At 42.7% G+C, this 24,711-nt stretch overlaps 1 protein-coding gene and 1 non-coding gene across 8 annotated transcripts in view; one reads left to right on the top strand and one right to left on the bottom strand.

Annotated features, from left to right (window-relative positions):
* Nucleotides 1–24,711, bottom strand: part of HHAT (hedgehog acyltransferase) — a 324,736-nt gene that overhangs the window by 270,796 nt on the left and 29,229 nt on the right. The window lies entirely within an intron of this gene.
* On the top strand, nt 15,986–16,101 carry LOC130850662 (U5 spliceosomal RNA). The gene has a single exon (XR_009053006.1). It is a non-coding gene; the product is annotated as a U5 spliceosomal RNA (small nuclear RNA).

Raw genomic sequence — 24,711 nt, 5'->3', positions numbered from 1 at the left:
TCAACCAAGCTCTCAGGTGATGCCATGCTGCTGGCCTGGGGACCACATTTCGAGTAGCAGAGATCGACGTCATCAATCATGATTCCCTACATTGTTCATAAGCCGAGAATCCTTAACAGCTCACCCCACCCCATGCCATTCCCAGGCAGGGACACACTAAAGGTGACCATCTAATATTCACAAACAGAGCAACCATCGTCCTGCTTACCATGGAAAGCTCTGAGCTCCTAGATTGACCAATTTCATAAACTGAGTGAGTTAACCATGGTTATTCATTCTGAGGCTTTCAATCTGCAATGAGGCAAGAGAACTCTAAGACATGATGACTCCGAGAACTCTAAGGATGTGATGACTCTGGGTCTCTTAAATAATGACTCTAAGTTCCTACTGTTTCTCCTACTCTTTTTTTTTTTTCACTCTTTTTTTAAATTTATTTATTATTTTTTGGGGGGTACACCAAGTTCAATCATTTGTTTTTATACACATATCCCCGTATTCCCTCCCTCCCTCAACTCTCCCCCACTCTCCTACTCTTAACAAGGAAAAGGATCTGGGCCTCTTTTCCCATAGAGAGCAGAGTTCTACACTAGGTACTGTGGGGAAATGTAGAATTCCTCACCCTTGAGGAGGTCACGGTACCAACACTATCACCCCACACTCTGATGACCTCTGCAAAGCAAGACAGGTACCAGTGGTGTCATTCATCTACATATACTAGAGATATAACTGAGACCTTTCTAATACAAATCGCTAAGTAACATTCTGGGTATATGTTTTCCAGTGACAACCTCTTGACAATCCTTAATGTAGTTTCTTTTTTCTTTTTTAATCCATGTTATAGATGTGTTAGCTGGAGGTCAGGGCGGGCAAATTATTCGCCCAAAACTAGAGCAGGCAGAGCTGAGTTTCAAACCCAGTATTTTGAATTTTAAATGATTTCCTAATGTTGACAAATGACCTCTTTTTTTTTGTCCTTAACGTGTACTCATATCTGGCAGTTCAAATCTCTTTCAAAATCATCGAGTAGTTCAAGGACAGAAAGTTCAAAGAAAAAATTCCCGGCAAATGAAGATCTTACATTGCCAACTCACCACTGAGTAAATTTTTCCTTATCCTAGCCATGAATTCTCATCAGCCCAGAAGCTCACCAGATGACAGCACTCTCACTCCTGGCCCCTTAGCTGGAGTCCTGCACTGTTATCACAGGGGAATGGCCAAAACTCTCCTTCTGTGCTTTCTCCTGCATTCCTCAAACCATGTTGAATTAACATTGGCCGAAGATAACAAAATCCCATGGTTAATATGGGTAGGCCACTGGACTAAAATGTTGTTAAAGCACCCAGTGCCAACTAAAACCCCAAGACACCTACCAAGACACCCCAAGGGAAGCTGAGAAAGCCACCCCGCAGATAAAATCAGTTACACCAAGTCACCACTGGTTTTTTAATCCAGACTCTCCCAAGGACCTTGCCTACTTTCCAGTAAATCACTACTCTTACCAGTAGCTGAAAACTTAACTCAAATATTATTAGAAGGTTATTTGCCAGGATTTAACAGAACTGAAACTCCACAACTTAGGGATTCTGAAAAAGCTTGCATTTGGGGTTTTGTTGTTTTGTTGTTGTTGTTTTAAGGTAAAATTCATACAACATAGAATTAATCATATTAAGTTCAACTCAGTGGCATTTACACTTCCAATATTTTGCAACCACCACCTCTATCTACTTCCAGAATATTTTCATCACTCCAAAAGGAAGCTCTGTACCCATTAATCGGTCACTCCCCATTCCACCCTCCTCCCCCAGGCTCTGACAACCAGGAGTCTGCTTTCTATCTCTGTGGATTTAGCTACGCTGGGTATTTCTTTCTTTCTTTTTTTTAACTATTTATCTATCTATCTATCTATCTATCTATCTATCTATCTATCTATCTTTTGGCTGCATTGCGGCTTCGTTGCTGCGCACAGGCTTTCTCTTGTTGCGGCGAGCAGAGGCTCTAGGCACACAAGCTTTGTTGTGGTGTGCAGGCTTCTCGTGGTGGCTTCTCTTGTTGCGGAGCAAGGGCTCTAGGCACGTGAGCTTCAGTGGTTGTGGCTCGCAGGCTCTAGAGCGCAGGCTCAGTAGTTATTGTGGAGCACGGGCTTAGTTGTTGCGTGGCATGTGGGATCTTCCCGGACCAGGGATCAAACCCGTGTCCCCTGCATTGGCAGGTGGATTCTTAACCACTGCGCCACCAGGGAAGTCCTACGCTGGCTATTTCATATAAAATGGAGTCCTACAATGTGTGACTTGGCTTCTTTTACCCAGCATTATGTTGCTAAGGTTGACCCACACTGTAACATGTATGAGTCCGCCACTAGCGATATACCACATTTTCTTTATTCATTCATTAATGGATATTTCAGCTTTCCCCCTTTCGTCTACTGTGAATAATACTATAAACATCTGGGTACAAGTTTTTGTTTAAATACCCATTTTCAATTCTTTTGGGTATATTCCTAGAACTGGTGGGTCACAGCATGATTCTATATGTAATGTTTTGAGCAACCACCCAACTTTCCCACAGTGGTTTTCCACAGTGGCTACAGCATTTTACATTTCAAGTTTGAGTTTTTAAGAGGGGGAAAAAAAAAAAAGGCTTCCTAAACTAACCCTCTGCTCACAGGGAGTCACTAGCATCACAGAGAACTCAGCTCTTTCAGCAAGGCCCCTTCCTGCTCTGAGGCTGCCTGCCTCCTCAGGCAGACACGTTGGGAATCTGCTGTTTTAACATTCCAATTTCATCCTGGGGGCAAATGTCAGCAATGGCTGGAAATAGGGGGTTACCAATCGGCTTTGGAAAATACCTTACTACACAAAGTGCTCCCTAAAAAGTTAATCCTGTCAGTCTGCAGGATTTTGCACCTGAATCTTTTAAATTCAATAATTCTTTTGGTTTGTATGAACTCATCTTTCTGTTAAGATAGATGATACAAAGGCCAAAATGGCTATTTACTTCATGATGAAATCTGCTCTGACCGGCAAATTTCTTACCATCTATAAATGCATTCAGGAACTGAAAGAACTTGATAAACATTTCCTGGGTTCAGCCAATCTTGGCTCAGTGACCATCAGAAGGAGGGTTCAGGACCTTAGAGTTGTAAAATTCAATTCCTCAGGGTTCAGGAAGAGCTGCAGCCTAACTGGAATATTCAACTACTTCCATTGACTCAATAGAGTTAAATCTGACCTTCATTTCTACACTCTCCTGGGGCCTTCAAGGGAACATGAGTGGAGATTCCCACAGACTTCACCAAGGGAATTATCACTAATGAGGAGTTCATGGGCTTTAGCATCCCTCGCAGTAAAGGACACCAAGAACACAGAGGAAAGTGATTATAATGGATGGCCTCAGAGGAAGGCCTGCCTGTTTCCAGCAGATACTATTCTCACCTCGAATTTGTGTCTATCACAATTCTGGGAAAGTGACCTTATTCTCGACGTGGCTGATGGAGCCAGCGGTGTGCTGTGTGTGCAGAGACCATCGTGTGCTCACGTTCAGGAGACGCAAGGCTTGAGTTCCAGTTCTGTCACCTACCCTTACGTGACCTCAGGCTGTCAGTCCCCCTTTATGCAATTAGAATTTTTTAATTTATTTTATCGAAGTATAGTTGATTTACAATGTTACTTTCTGCTATATAGCCAATTGACTCAGTTATACATATATATTCATTCCTCTTTATAGTCTTTTCCATTATGGTTGATCACAGGATATTGAATATAGTTCCCTGTGCTTGTTGTTTATCCATTCTATATATAATAGTTTGCATCTATTAATCCCAAACTCCCAATCCATCCCTCCCTCCCACCCCTCCGGCAACCATAAGTCTGTTCTTTACATCTGTGAGTCTATTTCTGTTGTGTAGATAAGTTCATTGTGTCATATTTTAGATTCCACATATAAGTGATATCATATGGCATTTGTCTTTCTCTTTCTGATTTACTTCATTTAGTATGATAATCTCTGGGTCCATCCAAGCTGCTGCAAATGGCATTTATATAATTAGAATTTAAAGTCATCGTAAAAGCTAAAGGGCCTGATTGATGAAGCGCAAAGTCTAAAATAACAAAATCTTAATGCCTCTAAAATTGAACTCATCCCTCCAAATCCTTCCTGCTTATTGCTATCAAAATAATCACACTGAAACAAGGGCTAGCAAACTTTAATAGAGGACTAGATGGTAAATATTTTCAGCTTTGTGTGCTGTAGAGTCTCTGTGGCAACTACCAAAGGCAGTCATAGGTGAGACATAAACAAATGGGAGTGACTGTGTGCCAATAAAACTGTACCCACAGAAACAGGTGGAGGTCCAAAGGCCCTAGTTTGCCTGCCCCTGTTCTGTGGGATAACCATTTCTCCTGAACCCACCATTTGTCTCCTAATGAGAGTAGGTCAGGAGCATTGTTTATTACACATATGGATGGCATTTTTAGGTAATTTACTATCAACTCTGAAGTCTATATTTATAGATGAAGCAGATTTTATGAAGGCCACAGAAGTCTCAGCTGCAGCACACCCAATACCCTTGGTTATCCTGGAAAAACTTGGAGCCACTGTTCTTCCTCTCTGGTGCTGCCCATCCCTTCATCGTCCTACCCAACCTTTCTCCCCAGTTCCGCAACATGGCCGCGCTGACCAGCCACATGTGCTGTGTTCATATGGCCGAAACTTTCCACCCTTTGCTCCCTTTACTTGGAGAGACCTTTCCCTCAAACATCAGGATAATGATGACCCATCTTTCAGGCCTCAGGTCAGGCTTCCCTCTCCCAGGAAGCCTTTCCTAATCCATCTATTTACAGTTTGGAAAGATTGTCCCCTGTCTATGCTCCCATAATGCACAATGGTTACCCATATCATGGCAATTTACCACATTGTGCTTTTTTTTTTCCTATTACAGCTTATTTTTTTATTGATGTAATGTATTTTTTAATATGTATTTACTGGAGTATAATAGTTTGACAATGTTGTGTTAGTTTCTGCTGTACAACAAACTGCATCAGCTATATGTATACATATGTCCCCATATCCCCTCTCCCTTGAGCCTCCCTCCCTCCCACCCTCCCTATCCCACCCCTTTAGGTCATCACAAAGCACCGAGCTGATCTCCCTGTGCTATGCAGCAGCTTCCCACTAGCTACCTATTTTACAATGGGTAGTGTATATATGTCAATGCTACTCTCTCACTATGTCCCAGCCACCCCCCTACCCCACCCCGTGTCCTCAAGTCCGTTCTCTATGTCTGCGTCTTTATTCCTGCCCTGCCACTGGGTTCATCACTACCATTTTTCTAGATTCCATATATATGTGTTAGCATACAGTATTTGCTCTTCTCTTTCTGACTTACTTTACTCTGTATGACAGACTCTAGGTCCATCCACCTCACTACAAATAACTCAATTTCATTCCTTTTTATGGCTGAGTAATATTCCATTGTATACAGGTGCCACATCTTCTTTATCTATTCATCTGTTGATGGGCATTTAGGTGGCTTCCATGTCCTGGCTATTGTAAATAGTGCTGCATTGTGGTACACGTATCTTTCTGAATTATGGTTTTCTCAGGGCCTATGCCCAGGAGTGGGATTGCTGGGTCATATGGTAGTTCTATTTTTAGTTTTTTAAGGAATCTCCATACTGTTTTCCATAGTGGCTATACCAATTTACATTCCCACCAACAGTACAGGAGGATTCCCTTTTCTCCCCCACCGTCTCCAGCACTTACTGTTTGTAGATTTTTTGATGATGGCCATTCTGACTGGTATGAGGTGATACCTCATTATACCACACTGTGCTTTGCTTGTAGGTTACTGAGCTGCCTCTCCACTAAACTATAACACCCCCCTCCCTACCCTTAATAGGGACTATGTATATATCAAGCCTTGTATCCTCCAAGAAACCAACACATACTAGACACTCAACAAAAGCTTGTTGAATAAACTGAATGATATAAGATGGGTCAAAATCACTTTTAAGAACTTAGTGTAAACACAGTCTACTGGGAAAGGGGAATAAGAGATACAAAAAGTGGAGACCCTGGCACCTGTCCTTGAATGCCTTTATAATCACAGTTAGAGAATAGAAATTCATGGAATATTGCTAGTGCATGATGTGCTCAGCAGATTATCTTCACCAACTCAAGGCCCACTCTCTGTTTGTATCAATTACTCACTCTAAAGAGATAGACAAAATAGAGTACTGTCATATTAGAGGACGAATTTGTGATTTAATTATAAGATTTAAATAAATTAAAATATGGAAAACACTTGGAAAGTGCCCAGTACTTATTAAGTACTATGTATGTTTGTTAAGCAAATAAAATATCAGAAAAAAAAAACACAAACAACAAACTGTATTTTACTCTGATAGCCCCAGAAACATAAATCCAAGAGTTTTCAAGCTGCATATCCTGAAACAGATATACTCATAGGTAAAATCTGAGAAAGCGGACCTGCTCAAGATTCCCTCAAACCCAGTCAAAAGAAAGGAAAGCAAGAAAGGTTCTAGAAACTGGACTGGAAAGGATTGAATCCATGGTTAACAAAAGGGGAACATTTCCATTCAGGAAAACGGCAACATCTAAAAGGCCATGGGAAAGCAAGCATCTTAACCTTCTCCTCAATATAAAATAACTGCTCTATGTGGGAGACACTGCCAATTGCCTCAATCAACACTCCTCCAATCTCCTTCTAGCATGACCTCCTACACATTAGAGGTTAGTAGGCAAAAACTACATTTCCCAGAATTCCCTGTAGCTAGTATGTCTCTTTAGGATCTAACTTCTGATGAACAAATACACACAAGAAGACTTGAAGGTGAAAGAACATAAAAATGTACGGGCTGTGAGACTTCTGAGAGAATGGTGGCAGAGGCCCCTGTTTTCCTGCAGCAGCCACGGTGGAGGCTCCAGGGTCCAGTCAGCCCAGAGGTGCTGTAGCTTCCTGGTGTGGCAGCTTTTGCTAGTGCACCATAGCACTGTGTTCTCCAGCCAGGAGCTGGGCAGCAGCCACAGTTTTACAGGGTGGCTCTGGGAATTGCTCCAGGAAGCTTACTTAGTGCCTGTCCCTACATTCCTTTCACCTATTCTGAAACCTCCTTAAATCCCTGCAATAAAGTCCTTTCTGATGGATAAAGAAGATGTGGCATATATATACAATGGAATATTACTCAGCTATAAAAAGGAATGAGATGGAGCTATATGTCATGAGGTGGATAGACCTAGCGTCTGTCATACAGAGTGAAGTAAGTCAGAAAGAGAAAGACAAATATTGTATGCTAACTCATATATACGGAATCTAAAAATGGTACTGATGAACTCAGTGACAAGACAAGAACAAGGACGCAGATACAGAGAATGGACTGGAAAACTCGAGGTTTGGGGGGGTGGGGGGTGAAGGGGAAGCTGGAATGAAGTGAGAGAGTAGCATAGACATATATATACTACCAACTGTAAAATAGATAGCCAGTGGGAAGTTGCTGTATAACAAAGGGAGTTCAACTCGAGGATGGATGACGCCTTAGAGGACTGGGACGGGGAGGGTGGCGGGGAGTCGAGTGAGGGAGGGAATATGGGAATATGTGTATAAATACAGATGATTGAACTTGGTGTACCTCAAAAATAAATAAATAAATAAATAAATAAAGTCCTTTCTGCTGAAACTGACCAGAGTGGATTCTGCTGTCTGCAACAGAACCTTGATCGACATATTTTGGAAAGAATTTTTCTTCTGATTGCAATCTAGCTCTAGCTTTATAATAGAAGCATTATGAAAATAATTCACTTTGAAGAACACTATTCTGAAATAAGTCTATTTAGTGGAGAAAAATGAAATGGAGAAAAAAACACCAGGTAGATCAGTCCAAGGAGTGTTCTAGAACTGAATAATGAAGGCAGTGAGTGTTTCACATTCATAAGTGCATCTATTTATGTATTTCAAGCCAAAAAGAAGATTATCTACCTTACCCACTAGTCTATATTTTTCATTACCATAACTATTTTCTTCTCAGGGAAAACAAAGAAAGCTGAATATATTTACTGTTTTTCTTACCCTCATATCCAGCATTCTGCAAAAAAAGGAATACAACAGCAATGTTTGTACAAATACAAACATTTTTATGCATCTATTTCCTAAATAGCATTATGTGCATATTATTTACTTTGAGACCATACCTAATTCCCAAACACACTGAGCAAAAGTTACCTATGAATAGAGAAAACCTTTATAAGACACTTGAATCCAGAAATGTTACTCTGCATATTCAAAGGTAGCAAAGCTCACCTTAATGTCCCATAAATCTCCAAAGGGGAAAGAAAAAAAAGAGAACTAATTTGTAGGGATTCTGCACAGAAGGAGCACTGCTCTCTGGATGAACTCAGGCTAATGATTCATTTAGCAATTATTGGAAGAGTTTTCTTTATTTTTCAACAGATGCTTTGCTATTTCTAAAATAATTTGAACTAAATTATTTTACTGCTCACAATTTCCAGAGACAACACTCTTTCCCCAACCAACATTTCCTCAAATATAAGATGTTTTCACTAACAAACTTTTTTTTCCTGTAAATAACAAGTCTCTACTTAAATGTCTTTACCATCCTGCCCAGGTGAAGAAGATGCTCACAAGGGTAGCAACGCCATCAACAGGACTAACACAAACAGTACCATTTAACACATACATCTAATCTCTTAACTGGCCCTCAGGATCTAAGCCTACTTTATCTATTCCATATTTCTCCCTTTCTTCCTAAAGATAACAAAGAATCCATTTTTTAAAGAAATATTAAATTCTGGTATGAAATCAAAGGTACAAAAACTATATTATACTCTCCATCTCTCTCAAACTGGAAAAACACTAACCATATTTTCTATAAGGTATGTGGAGAAATGGGCTGTAAGCAATTAATAAAGCTGATAAATAAGTTAGGGATCATGACCCAAAAAAAAGTAATGGGGATGGGTTGACTAGACAGCAAATTATACAAGCTCATAAGATTTCCCAGCTAATAAATCATGTATCTCATTAATGTCACTTCTCCAGAACACCAGAAAGACAAAGTCACAGTAACATGGAGAAAAAAAAATGGTCCCCAGACCATGCTCCTCATGCTTTCTTCTTAGGAAGTCTTCACACAGTCAAGAAAACTCATTAATATGTAACATCTCTGTGGTGGCCATATACTAGCAAACTGGAACTCCAGATGGAATCCAAAAATGTTAAAGGTCCCCAGGGCAGAAGGCCAATTAAGAAAGATAAGAATAGAGGATAGGATTAAGATGGTGGACTAAGAGGACTTGCACTCACTCCCTCTTGCGAGAGCACCGGAATTACAACTAACTGCTGAACAATCATTGACAGAAAGACACTGGAACTCACCAAAAAAGACACCCCACATCCAGAGACAAAGCAGAAGCCGCAATGGGACGGTAGGAGGGGCACAATCACACTGAAATCAAATCCCATAAATGCTGGGTGGGTGACTCATAAACTGGAGAACAGTTATACTGCAGAAGTCCACCCACTAAAGTGAGGGTTCTGAGCCCCATGTCAGGCTTCCCAACCTGGGTGTCCAGCAACGGGAGGAGGAATCCCCAGAGAATCAGACTTTGAAAGCCAGCAGGATTTGACTGCAGGACCTCCACAGGACTAGGGGAAATGGAGACTACACTCTTGGAGGGCACACAAAAAAATATGCTCACCAGGACCCACGGGGAAGGAGCAGTGACCCCATAGGAGATTGAACCAGACCTACCTGCTGGTGCTGAGGGGCTGCCTGCGGAGGTGGGAGGCGGCTGTTGCTCACCAAGGAGACAGGGGCACTGGCAGCAGGGGTTCTGGGAAGTGCTCATTGACGTGAGCCCTCCCAGAGTCTGCCACTCCACCAAAGAGCCTGTAAGCTCCAGTGCTAGGTAGCCTCAGACCAAACAACCAACAAGGTGTGAACACAGCCCCACCCACTGGCAGACAAGCAGATTAAAGTTTTACTGAGCTCCGTCCACCAAATCGGATTAAAGTCTTACTGAGCTCTGCCCACCCAGCCCTACCCACCATCAGTCCCTCCCATCAGGAAGCAAGCACAAGCCTCCTAGATAGCTTCCTCCACAAGAGGGCAGACAGCAGTATCAAGCAGTATCAGCAGTATTTCATCTTGTGGAACTGAAAACCACAGCCACAGAAAGATAGAGAAAATGAAAAAGCAGAGGACTTTGTACCAGATGGAGAGACGGGATAAAACCCCAGAAAAACAACTAAATGAAGAGGAAATAGGCACCCTTCCAGAAAAAGAATTCAGAATAATGATAGTGAAGATGATCCAGGACTTTGAAAAAAGACTGGATGCAAAGATCGAAAAACTTACCAAAGACCTAGAAGAATTAAAGAAAAAACAAACAGAGATATGCAACACAATAATTGAAATGAAAAATACACTAGAAGGAACCAATAGCAGATTAACTGAGGCAGAAGGGCGAATAAGTGACCTGGAAGACAGAAGGGTGAGAATCACTGATGCAGAAAAGAATAAGGAAAAAAGAATGAAAAGAACTGAAGACAGCCTAAGAGACCTCTGGGACAATGTGAAACGCACCAACATTCGCATTATAGGGGTCCCAGAAGGAGAAGAGAGAGCGAAAGGCCCCGAGAAAATACTGGAAGAGATTATACTTGAAAACTTCCCTACCATGGGAAAGGAAATAGCTACCCAAGTCCAGGAAGCACAGAGAGTCCCAGGCAGGATAAACCCAAGGAGAAACATGCCAAGACATATAGTAGTCAAACTGACAAAAATTAAAGACAGAGAAATGTTATTAAAAGCAACAAGGGAAAAACGGCAAATAACATACAAGGGAACTCCCATCAGGGTAACAGCTGATTTCTCAGCAGAAACTCTGCAAGCCAGAAGGGAGTGGCATGATATATTCCAAGTGATGACAGGGAAGAACCTACAACCAAGAATACTATACCCAGCAAGGATCTCATTCAGATTCGATGGAGAAATCAAAAGCTTTCCAGACAAGCAACAGCTGAGAGAATCCAGCACCACCAAACCAGCCCTACAACAAATGCTAAAGGAACTTCTCTAAGTGGGAAACATAAGAGAAGATAAGGACCTACAGAAACAACAACAAAGCAATTAAGAAAATGATTATAGGCACATACATATCGATAATTACCTTGAATGTAAATGGACTAAATGCACCAACCAAAAGACACAGACTGGCTGAATGGACACAAAAACAAGACCCATATATATGCTGTCTACAAGAGACCCACTTCAGACCTAGGCACACATACAGACGGAAAGTGAGGGGATGGAAAAAGATATTCCATGCAAATGAAAATCAAAAGAAAGCTGGAGTAGCAATACTCATATCAGATAAAATAGACTTTAAAATAAAAAATGTTACAAGAGACAAGAAAGGACATTACATAAAGATCAAGGGATCCATCCAAGAAGAGGTGATAACAATTATAAATATATATGCACCCAGTATAGGAGCACCTCCATACATAAGGCAAATGCTAACAACTATGAAAGAGGAAATGCAAGGTAGAAACAGAGACACAGGTATAGAGTACAAACACATGGACACCAAGTGGGGAAAGCAGGGAGGGTTGGGGGGGAATGAATTGGGAGATTGGGATACCAAATTGTACACTCTAAATATATGCTATTTATTGTCCGTTAACTGTATCTCAATAAAAGTTCTTAAAAGAAAAAAAAAGAAAGATAAGAATAATAAAAAAGAGAAAAAGGAAAAACTGACATTTTTGCCACCCATCCAGGGGGAAGGAGGGGAGCACATCATAATTCCACATACCATTTCTCTCCTTGAATTTTCACACTGCATAAAAGACCAGGAAAGAGAGCAATCAGAGTAGGTGGAAGGATTCTGCCCTGTATCTTTTCAATCTGTCCCCTTTGCCAATTAGCTGGTTCCCAAGCTCTCAAAGAGAGACCTCCCCTGTGAAATAATAGAAAACATATATATATCGTTGACGGCCCATGGTGTTGGCACAGAACTCCTAAAACCTTGCAATTTCCTGTGATAAGAGCACTAGGAACACCTTTTGTTTGAATATTTGGTCTTTGACCCTGATTTCCAACACAAGGCTTCTAAATCCCTTAGAATTTCCTGAGTGATAGCAGTGCCTTTTGTTCTAATGAGGTGACTCTTGGTGGGCTGCTGGATGGGGGGTGGTCACCAGAAAGACCAAGCCAGGATTTAAAAGCTTAGAATTTTCGGCCCCACTGCCCATTGTCCAGAGAAGAGAGAGGTCCTAGAAATGAAATTAATGTTTGGTCCTGCCTATGGGAGGCAGCCTCCATAAAAACTCCAGAAGTACAGGGTTCAGAAAGCTTCTGAGTTGGTGAACATAAACAAATGGGACATAAACATAAACATAAATAAATGGGACCTCATGAAACTTAAAAGCTTTTGCACAGTGAAAGAAACCATAAACAAGACTAGAAGGTCACCCTCAGAATGGGAAAAAATAGTTGCCTATGAAACAACGGACAAAGGATTAACCTCCAAAATATACAAGCAGCTCATGAAGCTTAATACCAAAAAAGCAAATAACCCAATCCACAAATGGGTGGAAGACCTAAATAGACACTTCTCCAAAGAAGACATACAGATGGCCAACAAACACATGAAAAGATGCTCAACATCACTCATCATCAGAGAAATGCAAGTCAAAGCCACAATGAGGTATCACCTCACACCGATCAGAATGGCCATCATCACAACATCTGGAAACAACAAATGTTGGAGAGGGTGTGGAGAAAAGGGAACTCTCCTGCACTGTTGGTGGGAATGTAAGTTGGTACAGCCACTATGGAAGACAATTTGGAGGTTCCTTAAAAAACTACAAATAGAACTACCATATGATCCAGTAATCCCACTACTGGGCATATACCCAAAGAAAACCATAATCCCAAAAGAAACTTGTACCATAATGTTTATTGCAGCACTATTTACAATAGCCAGGACATGGAAGCAACCTAAATGCCCATCAACAAATGAATGGATAAAGAAGATGTGGCATATATATACAATGGAATATTACTCAGCTATAAAAAGGGATGAGATGGAGCTATATGTCATGAGGTGGATACAACTACAGTCTGTCATACAGAGTGAAGTAAGTCAGAAAGAGAAAGACAAATATTGTATGCTAACTCACATATACGGAATCTAAAAATGGTACTGATGAACTCAGTGACAAGAACAAGGATGCAGATACAGAGAATGGACTGGAGAACTCGAGGTTTGGGAGGGGGCAGGGCGTGAAGGGGAAGCTGAGATGAAGCGAGAGAGTAGCACAGACATATATATACTACCAACTGTAAAACAGATAGTCAGTGGGAAGTTGTATAACAAAGGGAGTCCAACTCGAGGATGGAAGATGCCTTAGAGGACTGGGGCGGGGAGGGTGGGGGGGACTCAAGGAGGTGGGGAGTCAAGGAAGGGAGGGAATATGGGGATATGTGTACAAAAACAGATGATTGAACTTGGTGTACCCCAAAAAAAAAAAAAAAAAAACTACAAATAGAACTACCATATGATCCAGTAATCCCACTACTGGGCATATACCCAAAGAAAACCATAATCCCAAAAGAAACTTGTACCATAATGTTTATTGCAGCACTATTTATAATAGCCAGGACATGGAAGCAACCGAAATGCCCATCAACAAATGAATGGATACAGAAGATGTGGCATATATATATACAATGGAATATTACTCAGCTATAAAAAGGGATGAGATGGAGCTATATGTAATGAGATGGATAGACCCAGAGTCTGTCATACAGAGTGAAGTAAGTCAGAAAGAGAAAGACAAATATTGTATGCTAACTCACATATACGGAATCTAAAAATGGTACTGATGAACTCAGTGACAAGAATAAGGATGCAGATACAGAGAATGGACTGGAGAACTCGAGGTTTGGGAGGGGGCGGGGGGTGAAGGGGAAGATGAGACGAAGCGAGAGAGTAGCACAGACATATATATACTACCAACTGTAAAGTAGATAGCCAGTGGGAAGTTGTATAACAAAGGGAGTCCAACTCGAGGATGGAAGATGCCTTAGAGGACTGGGGCGGGGAGGGTGGGGGGGACTCGAGGAGGTGGGGAGTCAAGGAAGGGAGGGAATACGGGGATATGTGTATAAAAACAGATGATTGAACTTGGTGTATCCCCCAAAAAATAATAAATAAATAAATAAATAAAATTTTTTAAAAATAATAAAAAGAAAAAAAAAATTTTCTAACTGATCTATAAGTTTAACAGAATTCTATCAAAATCCCAGCAAAATGTTTTGTAGATATAGAAAAAGCTTTTTCTAAAAAATATTTGGAAAAGCAAAGGAACTAAATGAGCTAAAACAATTTTGAAAAAAAGAATAAAGTTAGATTACATTACTTGATAGTAAGAACTACCAGTAATCAAGAAAATGTGGTATTAGTGTAAAGACAGATACATAGATCAATGGAACAGAAATGAGAACCCAGAAATAGAGCCACACAAGTTTGGTCAATTGATTTATGACAAAGGTGCAAAACAATTCAATAGAGGAAGACAGTCTTTTCAACAAAAGGTGCTATAGCAATTGGACATCCATAAGCAAAAAATTAAAACTCTACCTAAATTAACACAAAAATGAACCCAAAAGGGATCATAGATTTAAAGGTAAAATGCAAAACTAGGAAACTTTTGGGGAAAAAAAAAGAGAAAATCTTTGGGTTATAAAACTAGGCTTAGAGTACTTAGACATGACACCAAAAGCACAGTTCTTAAGAGAAAAAAAAAATTGACAAACTGGACTTCTGCGAAAGACCCTACTAAGAGGATGAAAAGTCAAGCTACTGACTGAGAAGTAATATTTGCAAACCATTTATCTGACAAAGAACTACTACCTAGACTATATAGAGAACCCTCTGAACTCAACAGTAAAAATAAACCAAACAGGCCAAGTAAAAATGGGCAAAAGCTATGAACAGAATTTCACCAAAGAGGATAGAGATGACAAATAAGCACATGAAAATATGTTCAACATCTTTAACCATTAGGGAAATGCAAATTAAAACCATGATGAGATATCACTACCCACCTATCAGAATAGCTGAAATTTAAAATGTTAATAATGCCTGATGCTGGCAAGTATGCAGAGAAACTGAGTATCTCATACATTTTTTTGGTGGGACTGTAAAATGGTAGAGCCATTTTGGAAAACCTAACAGTTTTTTATAAAACCAAAACATACTTATCATACAATCCAGCAATCAAACACCTGGGTATTTATCCCTGAGAAAATAAAACTTTAGTTCACATGAAAACCTGTACACAAATATTCACATCAGATTTATTTATAACAGCCAAACACTGGAACAACTGAAATGTCCTTCAAGGGTCAAATGGTTAAACTGCAGTCCAGCCATATCATGAACTAATAACAACCTGCAAAGAAAAGGAATACACTACTGATACACACAACTTGCATGAATCTCAAAGGCATTGGGCGGGGGGGGGGGGGGGGGGGGGGTTGGGGCAGATACAGGACTAGAACCACACTCAAAGTCCCAATATACAATATACAAACACTGCAGTTGAACCAGGACGGGGTTTCCAGCCCAGCCACGTGGACCTCTGCTTCGCCCCCTAATGGCCGCTCCAGAGACATGCTATGAATACTAAGGTACTTGCCAAATCGCAAAGTTGATGACTCAGACTTCTCATTTGCATACCCATAGTACCCTGCATACAGTACAGTCCTTTCAAGTTTAAAATATTACTTTCAACTCGACATTTCTAACTATGAGAAGTTTGCTTACAAAATTCCTTGTACAAACTTTAGGCAGGAAGTAGGCCTTGTGGATAAAGAGCCACCATAAGTGAAGTAGGAGTTGCGGTTACTGGAGGAATGAGCTTCACTAACACAGAAGCATACTCTGGTTTCTCTTCAGATCGCATAAATCTTTCGCCTTTTACTAAAGATTTCCGTGGAGAGAAACAATTCTGAGTGTTTAACAAATTTTTTGAGGTCCTGTCATAACAGGGCTGATCTTGGAGGTTTATAAGAAAAGACCTGATTTATTTGTTTCACTAACTATTATGCAGTAGCATAGTGAGAGTATGCATTTAATATCACACATGTTAGCTTAGCTCACTAGATTGGAAATTTTTTCTTCTTACAATTTAGAGTTTAGAATATTGAAAACATGTATTCTCAATGATGGTCATTAAGTCCTGTATTCAGCTCCAAGTTTATGAGGTCTGGTTGTCTGATGCCAGGTTGTTCGAAATCCTCCGTTTCTACAACTTCATCGGGCTCATGAGACAGGCTGGTATGAACTGGTTTCTAATGCTTGACTAATAAATGTCTACATGTGTGATCGAATTTAGCTGGAGAACTGCCTTCGTGAAACTCCGGAGCAAAATTATAATGGAATACATAACCGTCGCCAACTTGAACTTTTCAGCAGCTATTGTGATCCTGAAAGTGGCTTCACTCGGTTCACCACTCAAAGACACCAGTCCTCACATCTCCCACAGGCCCAGAATCTTACTCTAACCCTGCAGCTGCTTCTAATTTCTAACAGAGACTTATCAACTGTCATGTCATGATTTTAAAAGGTAATAACCTTTTAAAGAAAGGTGACAGGCACCACTTTTAGGGAATGTACTGGGAAAAGGAAGTGTTTCCCCTCCTCCCCACTCCCCCACATCTCTCTGACAATAAAAGTGCCCAGGTGCAGAATCCACATTCTAGAAGGAATGAGTTAGCATCTGAAGGGTCCCAGTCAGAAATCCAGTTCCAGACGTGGCTACAATTCAAATGACTTCAATACTGGTACTGAAAGCCACACCTGAGAGTTTATTAGCATTAAGAAAGTTAGAAATAAGTAATTTACAAATGAAGGAAGTGGTGTTCAACATAGGCAGTGGGTTAGAAATTTTCTCAGCCTCCAATACCCTCATTAGGGTGAGGCATCAGAATCCCTGGAGCAGGCACCTGGTGCTTCAGAGACAACAGCCCTCCTTCTAGCACACCTGTGCTTCTGTGTCCCTTCACGTCAAAGGTTCTGCCCCTCCCCCCATCGGACTGTGCTAGGTACTTGTTGGAGAACCTGAAGACAGAAAACAGGTTCAGTGACAGGTTTTGTACCTGCCGTTGAATAAAAAAATAATAAATGTTTGCCCACGCGGCAGAATTCAGATCTGGACTCTTTCCCTATAACATACCACTTGGCGGTGAGGTTGTAGGAGAGGAAGATATTTAACTTCTACCCACCTCCAGTTACTGGAAGCTACCAAGAGTAAATTCAAAGAATTTGATTTTTGTTCAACAGAGTCAGGTCAGTTCAAAATAAGATTCTTCTGTTCAAGGCTCAGCTCAGCTCCACCTCCACTAGGGAGCCTTCCATAGTCATTCCAAGGTTAGAAACTCTCCCGGCAATTTTAGGATATACCAACCAGGGACATTGATAAAACTGGAAACACTGTGTTAAATGTACTGCCGATTTTCAGGCAGGACACACAAATAGGGCTAGTTGCCCTGGCCCTGTGGTCCTGTGTACACCTGCTGTCTCTTCAGCTGGACAGATGCGGCTCCTCTTCATTACATGATTAGAGCATCATCCCTGTCAAAGCCACATGGCAGCCTGGAATTCTCAGATGGAGTATTAGCTTCTTGAGGAGAGAAACTACGCTGCTTACTTCCCTCAGCCCACAGCACCTACTGCAAAGCAGTCGGTTAGCAAAAAAGTACTTGTAAACTGGTTTGTGGCTGAAAAATTTCTCACCACTGCAAACCTATATCACTGCCTCAAGATTTTACTAAGTATTCATGGGGAACCTCCCTCTCTCCTCTCTCCCTCCCTACACACACACACACACACACACACACACACACACACACCCCTCTGATCTTTTAGTTCTGCAGGACCAAACCCTTGGTGCTAACTTCACCTTATCTTCTCCTGGCTCCTTCAAGGACCTTTATAACAAAATAAATAATATTCTGCATGAGCTAGTAGATATAAAAGAGAGAGGAGGGCCACGCGGGGGCATTCGTAGCTGAGCTAATAAGCAAATCTGATGTTTATCTATCTGCATTGCAGACCCTATTTTTCCATAATGCAGTGAGCTTCCCTTTCCTGTCCTCCCCAGGAAATCACTACCACCTCGCCTGACTTGCCTCACGTCCGTGTGCTCAGGAACCATCCTTCCGTTACTAGTCTGTGGGCGTCTTGCCCTGACCATGTGGAGACTCCTCAGCTCACACCCTCCCTGCCTAGAGGGGCTGGCACAGGACACAAGAACCTGCCTCTGCAGAGCAGCCCCTCTGTGAAGGGGCAACGCTGCATAAAATCCAATTTTCTGTTAATAAGGACAGGCTGAAAATTCACACACATGGCCAAACCACTTATTAGTCTGTTCCCATCAGATGGAGGGAGGCAGAAATATGACCAGAACACCAGAATCATCTTTGAGGAGCTACGGCTTAATACAAAAGAGGTAAGGCTTACGTTCTCTAAACGTGCCAGAGTTTAGACACGTGAAACACAGCAAACATTGCCAAGGGGCCCATGTTCCCTCAAAACACATCCCCACCAGACAGGCATGTCCACCTTAATCCAACCGCCACTACTGAATGCCTACTCCATGTAAGGCAGCGGGAGGCAGGGATGAAAGCTCCTCTTACATCTAAAACAGGTAACTGCGGTACAACACAGGCTCGGGGAGGGGTCCTGGGAACGGAGCTCCCGGGAGGGAGAAATCTACGCCAGCAGCGGGAGCAGCCAGGGGAGAGGCGTCAGGAAGGGTTCCACGTGGGCTGTTCCTCGAGCGAGAGGGAAGTGTGCCCAGTCTGCACGAGGATCACGGGTAGGAAATATTAAGGCATCCTCGGGGAACGCAGATAATCCTGTTACTCAGAAGCTCAGAGTGAGGACGAGGAGCTGAAGCTGCTAACACAAGGCAGGGCCGGTGGACAAATGGGGCTGAATGCCAGCCACGGAGTCTGGACTTTTTATTGTAAGAAATGGGGAGGGACTTCCCTGTGGCGCAGCGGTTAAGAATCCGCCTGCCAACGTGGGGGATACGGGTTCGAGCCCTGGTCCAGGAAGATCCCACATGCCGCGGAGCAATGAATAAGCCCGTGCGCCACAGCTACGCAGCCTGCGCTCTAGAGCCCGAGCATCACAACTATTGTGCCCACCTGCCGCAACTACTGAGCCCTCATGCTGCTAAACTACTGCAGCTTGCATGCCTAGAGCCCATGCTCCGCAGCAAGAGAAGTCACTGCACTGAGAAGCCCACGCACAGCAATGAAGAGTAGCCCCCGCTCACCACAACTAGAGAAAGCCTGGGTGCAAACAACAAAGACCCAGTGCAGCCAGAAAAAAAAAGAAAGAAAGAAATGGGGAGCCACGCCTGGATTCTGAGCAACATGATGAGATACACATTCCAGGATGTTAACTCCAGGGATGCACAAACCTTGAGTTGGGGAGATCGGGAGAGGCGGGCAAGACAGGGAAATCACAGGGCTCCTCAAAGAGTCCTCAGAAGAAATGGCAATGGCCTCGACCCCTTCAGGAACCATCCCTGCCTTCTGAATAAAGTCCAAACTCCACGTATGGCACCCAATGGCTCTTATGATCCAGCCTCTATCTAACTTGTGTCATCCCTTCCACTCACTCAACCTCCTGGCCAAGCTGAATGACTCTCTCTCTCTCTCCTAAATCCAGTCTGCACCCATCTTTCCCCAATATTTCAGCTCCAGTTCCTGTGAGTTTGGGTTATAGGCACTTTCTGTTTCTGCATGTCCCATGGATGGCCGCGTCACTTACCTCAATGTCTCAGCATCCCTGTTCCCTGAATTCAGAGCCCAGTGAGGACAGAGACTGATCTGGAAGGTCACAGCCTCCCAGCACCCAGCACCCAGCCTGGAAGCTTCTTACATAGTAGCCATTCAATGAATATTTGTTAAATGATTCAACATAGAGCTTGCTGGATTTTTTTAAAAGTATCACAATACAGAGGAATTTATAAATAAGCTGAATCTTAACATCTTTATAGGCAAAATTTGAGCTAAAAACTGTCTTTACTTTAGAAACGACCTCTTCTCTCTTAACATTCAAAGACATAAGTGATCAAGCTTCCCTTCTCTGATCTTGTCTTTTCTTTCTAAGCTTCTGGCAGGCACTGAAAATTCCTCTCTGATTCTACTTCTCAAAGAACTTCTTATTTACAAGTGGGCCCCAATTTCAGAATTGTCACAGGAAGAGATGTCCTCAGGAAAGAAAGGAGTAACTGATTACACGTAAAATTCTTCATAATACATTGAGCTTTTGAGAGCTCTTTTCAGTAGCAGTCCATCTCCTTCTAGATTTAAATGTTTCTCTGTAGAACATTATCTCCTGGCCAGAGAGGGGGAATCAAACAAATCTTAGACAAGGACGTCATCATCCATGGAAGGACAAAATAACGACCACTAGCAGCATGGACTGGGGATCCATTTGGTACCAAGCACACACATGCTGGGTGTTTTACATCCATCATCTCCTTCTCCACGATGAGACCTCCTGTTCCCATACTCCGAAAAACAAAACTAAGGCTCAAATGAGGTAAATGATTTTCCAAAATGGGGCAAAGTGCATTTTGAACTCAAGTCCATCCAACTCCAAACCTGTGCTCTTTCCATTATGCCAACTATCTCGAATCAGAAATAATAATAAAAGAAAAGGGACTTCCCTGGTGGTCCATGGTAAAGAATCCGCCTTCCAACGCAAGGGACGAGAGTTCGATCCCTGGTCAGGGAACTAAGATCCCACATACCGCGGGGCAACTAAGATCCCGCAACTACTGAGCTCACGTGCCTCAACTAGGGAAGAGAAAACTCACACATAGCACTAGAGAGAAGCCCACATGCCACAACAAAGATCCTGCGTGCCACAACGAAGACCCGATGCAGCCAAAATAAATAAATTTAAATAAACAAATAAATAATAAAAGGGGAATAAATTCATGACAATACAACCCAACATAGAGCTTCATTCATGTCAGTATGATTCAGACCCTACTATCTAGAAACATCAAGCAAGGAACATGGCCACTAAAATGTTTCCTTTGTATTCTTGGCACACCTAGCAAGAACACTAGGCAAGAAAAAAAGAGGAGAAAAAAGAACTACCAAACACCAAGACAGATGGCCAGAACAGGAAAGGCATCGGGCTCAACCCATCCCTGGCCACACACAGGCTTCCAGCGCATGGCTGCTCCAGGAGGCCACTGGAGAGGTACTTGCAAGCCTAGAAAAAGAGACATCACAAAACAGGATGAAAATGTCATAGCATATGTAATCTGAATAGTCCTTGAGACTTACACCTACACAAGCATCCCCACCACATCTGGCGTCTCGGCAAAAGCAAGCAGGTTTACACCAAAGGAATGACAAAACCCATAGGTATTCCTGATTTGGACTATAACCCTCCAAACTCTACCATCATCAACAATGGGAGGACTGTGGTCAGGCCCAGCATGCTTTCACTGTCCTAAGTGAAAGGTTTAGGCTCCCCCTTGAGTCAACCTCCTCCCCCAGAAGCAATGTGGGACTGCTTGTGCTCAGAGTGGTCTCTCCCTGCTGTGACTGTCAACACCATCTGTCCCACTTAGCATTTACCTGCACATCGATCTAGGTGCACTTAGGACTGATGCATTTTACTCCAATGTTGCAGCCTGGCACAGTGCTGCTCACTCTTTCCTGCAGTTAAACTCAGTAAAATACTCACCTACTCTGTCCCAGGTCTGATTAAATTCCAGCCCTGCCCCTGTGGGACTCACAGTCTGGTGGAGGATGGATAATACAAGATAACACTGTACAAATAGATTTATCTTAATAGGGTATAACATGCAATCCAAAGCCCTACTACACAGCACCCTGTTCATTTCCTGCATATCATTTAGCTCAGTCTGTGGCTGTCAGGTTTATTCATTTCCTTACTGTTGGTCTGTCCCCACTAGGAGATACTGGGACAGGAAGCTTGTCTGTCTGGTTCACTACGTGTCCCCAGCACTCGATATGGACTCAGGCACAGAAACACATTCATTAAAAGCTGTATTTGTGGAAGCAGATAAAAAGAGAGGCAGGGAAGTGTCAGGACCTATGAGCATGAAGCCCATTGGAAAGGTCCAGGCAATGCTTCTGTGATAGGAGACACGGGCTCGGATGTGAAGTGTGAGCGAGGACCCGATAGGGAAGAGGCGAAACACAGTCCAGAGGAGGAAACAGGATGAGCAAGGTAAGAAATAGCCAAGTCACCACGACCAAGCCCTTAAATATTATTGCAGGCCAGCTGTTCTCAAAGGGAGACAGTTTTGTCCTTAGGGGGCATGTGGCAATGCCTGGAGACACTTGTGACTGTCATGACTTGGAGCAGCAGGTGCTACTGGCATCTACTAGGTGGAGTCCAGGGATGCTGCCAAACACCCTACAATGTACAGAACAGCTCCCCACCCCAGCAAAGGATGTCAGCACTGCTGAGGTTTAGCAGCATTTAAAAGATAGACTGGTCAGAGAACATAAAAGCTTCCTTCTAACGTTCACAATTTCTACTCCTGCCTAATTTTGCCTTTTGATTAGAATCTGGACCAGGATAGCACTTGCTTGCCACCTCCCCTAACCTCCAAAGGAAATACTCAGAACCTATCAGGTTTCTCTTTCAGCTGAAATAAGACTTTCGGCAGACATCAGTGAACCTCCTGTCACTACATATGGCTCCTGGGTCTATTTTATGATCTTCACCAATGACACAAAATCAATTTCCTTCATCTGTTGGCTATCCACCCTGGCTTATCATTTTCCGTCTAAATTCTAGGACTCCAAACTACTCATCCCCTATGCACGGTAATGAGATGCAGAAAGATGAGGACAAGAGGTGCTCAATAGCATCAGATGAATGGATGGTCAGCCGGACAGAGGGACAGAGATTTTTCAGAACAGAAAAAATCCCTGGAGCTTTTACCTGTGCCTTGTGCACTTTTCCACAAAGGTAGGGTTGGCCTGAATGTTGACACCCGCTGCCTGTGCCCGTCATGGGGGGCTGTCGCGGAGAATGCACAGAGGAGGTCATGTCCCCAGCACTCTAGAGCCTTGGCAGGGAGTCAAAGGGAGTCAAACAGCTGAACATGAAGGAGTAGCTTGGTGGGGGGAGCTGAGAAGTGGGGGAAGACAAAGCCCCTTTGCCTAGAAGTAGCAACACCCAGCAGGGCTGAGCCTGCAACAATGAAATCCGTGGGAGCTCCAAACCTGTCTGGGCCTGATCCTCATTCAACTTCTCTTACTGCCTCACAATTGCTTCTCTTCAGCTAAGTCTCTTAGTCCAAAACGAATTTGCTTATTTTTGCCCCAGCACACAATTCGGTATTATCTCAAATGCCTGAATTATGATTCTAAAATTTAAAAAAAAAAATCGCCATTTTTTTCTGTCGTAAGAGATCCAACAGCAGTATACTTCTAAAGAGTAGATCCCAGACACTCACAAGGGCTATCTCCTATTGCAACTGGAGCAGGACCCTATAGGGCCTTCCCAAGACAGACCCCCGCCCCCCGCCCTGTCCATGTCCTCTGCCTGCCTCTTGTCTGCAGAAAAACTTTAGTCAAAAAATAAGCTTACCCAGAGAAGTAAGAAAATGCAAAAACAAAGGAAAAGGTCAAACAATGCAAAACAAGCCATTGAACAAAGTCAAGGGCCTTTAGTTTCTCCTCAAGGGCTATAGGTATATTCTAAGCCATATCCTTTGAGCTGTTTTGCAGGTACTGAAACCCCCACCAGGTAGAAGAAGTTAACAGTATGCTGCCCACAAGCATGTAGACCCCAGACTGATCAGAACCAGAAGGTTGATGTTGACTCCTGGTTGCCTCACCACCAACCAAGAATGTCCACAAGGGACTTCTCTGGTGGTGCAGTGGTTAAGAATCTGCCTGCCAATGCAGGGGACATGGGTTCAATTCCTGGTCCGGGAAGATCCCACATGCCATTGAGCAACTAAGCCCGTGCACCATAACTACTAAGCCCGTGCACCATAACTACTGAGCCTGTGATCTAGAGCCCATGAGCCACAACTACTGAGCCCATGTGCTGCAACTACTGAAGCCTGTGCGCCTAGAGCCCATGCTCTGCAGCAAGAGAAGCCACCGCAGTGAGAAGCCCTGGCACTGCAACCAAGAGTAGCCTCTGCTCACTGCAACTAGAGAAACCTGGGGAGCTGGTTCTTTGGGACATGAGTCCACTTTCTCTCCAGGATTGACAGCTTCTTCAATAAAGTTATCTTTCCTTTTACCCAACACTTTTCTCTCAGTATTGGATTCCTGAGTGATGACAGCTGAACCTGAGTTCTGTAATACTGTCATAACTCAAATTCCACTGTGACATAAAGCTTCGCAAGTTTCCTCATCTCTGAAGTGGGCATAACACCACCCACGTTACACATCTTACTAATAACCCTAAAAAGGGCTTATTTAAATCAGAAACATTTACAAATGAATTCAATGGGTAAAAATTAAATTTACATCCAACTTTTCACAGAAATGTCTGGTGGGTAGAACAACTGGGAAGAGTATCACACAGGGCAAGATGCTCTTCCCAGCCCCAGACAAACATGGGTCA

Source organism: Hippopotamus amphibius, chromosome 3, assembly GCF_030028045.1.
Source record: "Hippopotamus amphibius kiboko isolate mHipAmp2 chromosome 3, mHipAmp2.hap2, whole genome shotgun sequence".
NCBI classification, from domain to species: Eukaryota; Metazoa; Chordata; class Mammalia; order Artiodactyla; family Hippopotamidae; genus Hippopotamus; species Hippopotamus amphibius.
Note: the sequence above shows the minus strand (reverse complement) of the source record. Positions and strands in the feature narration are given on the sequence as shown.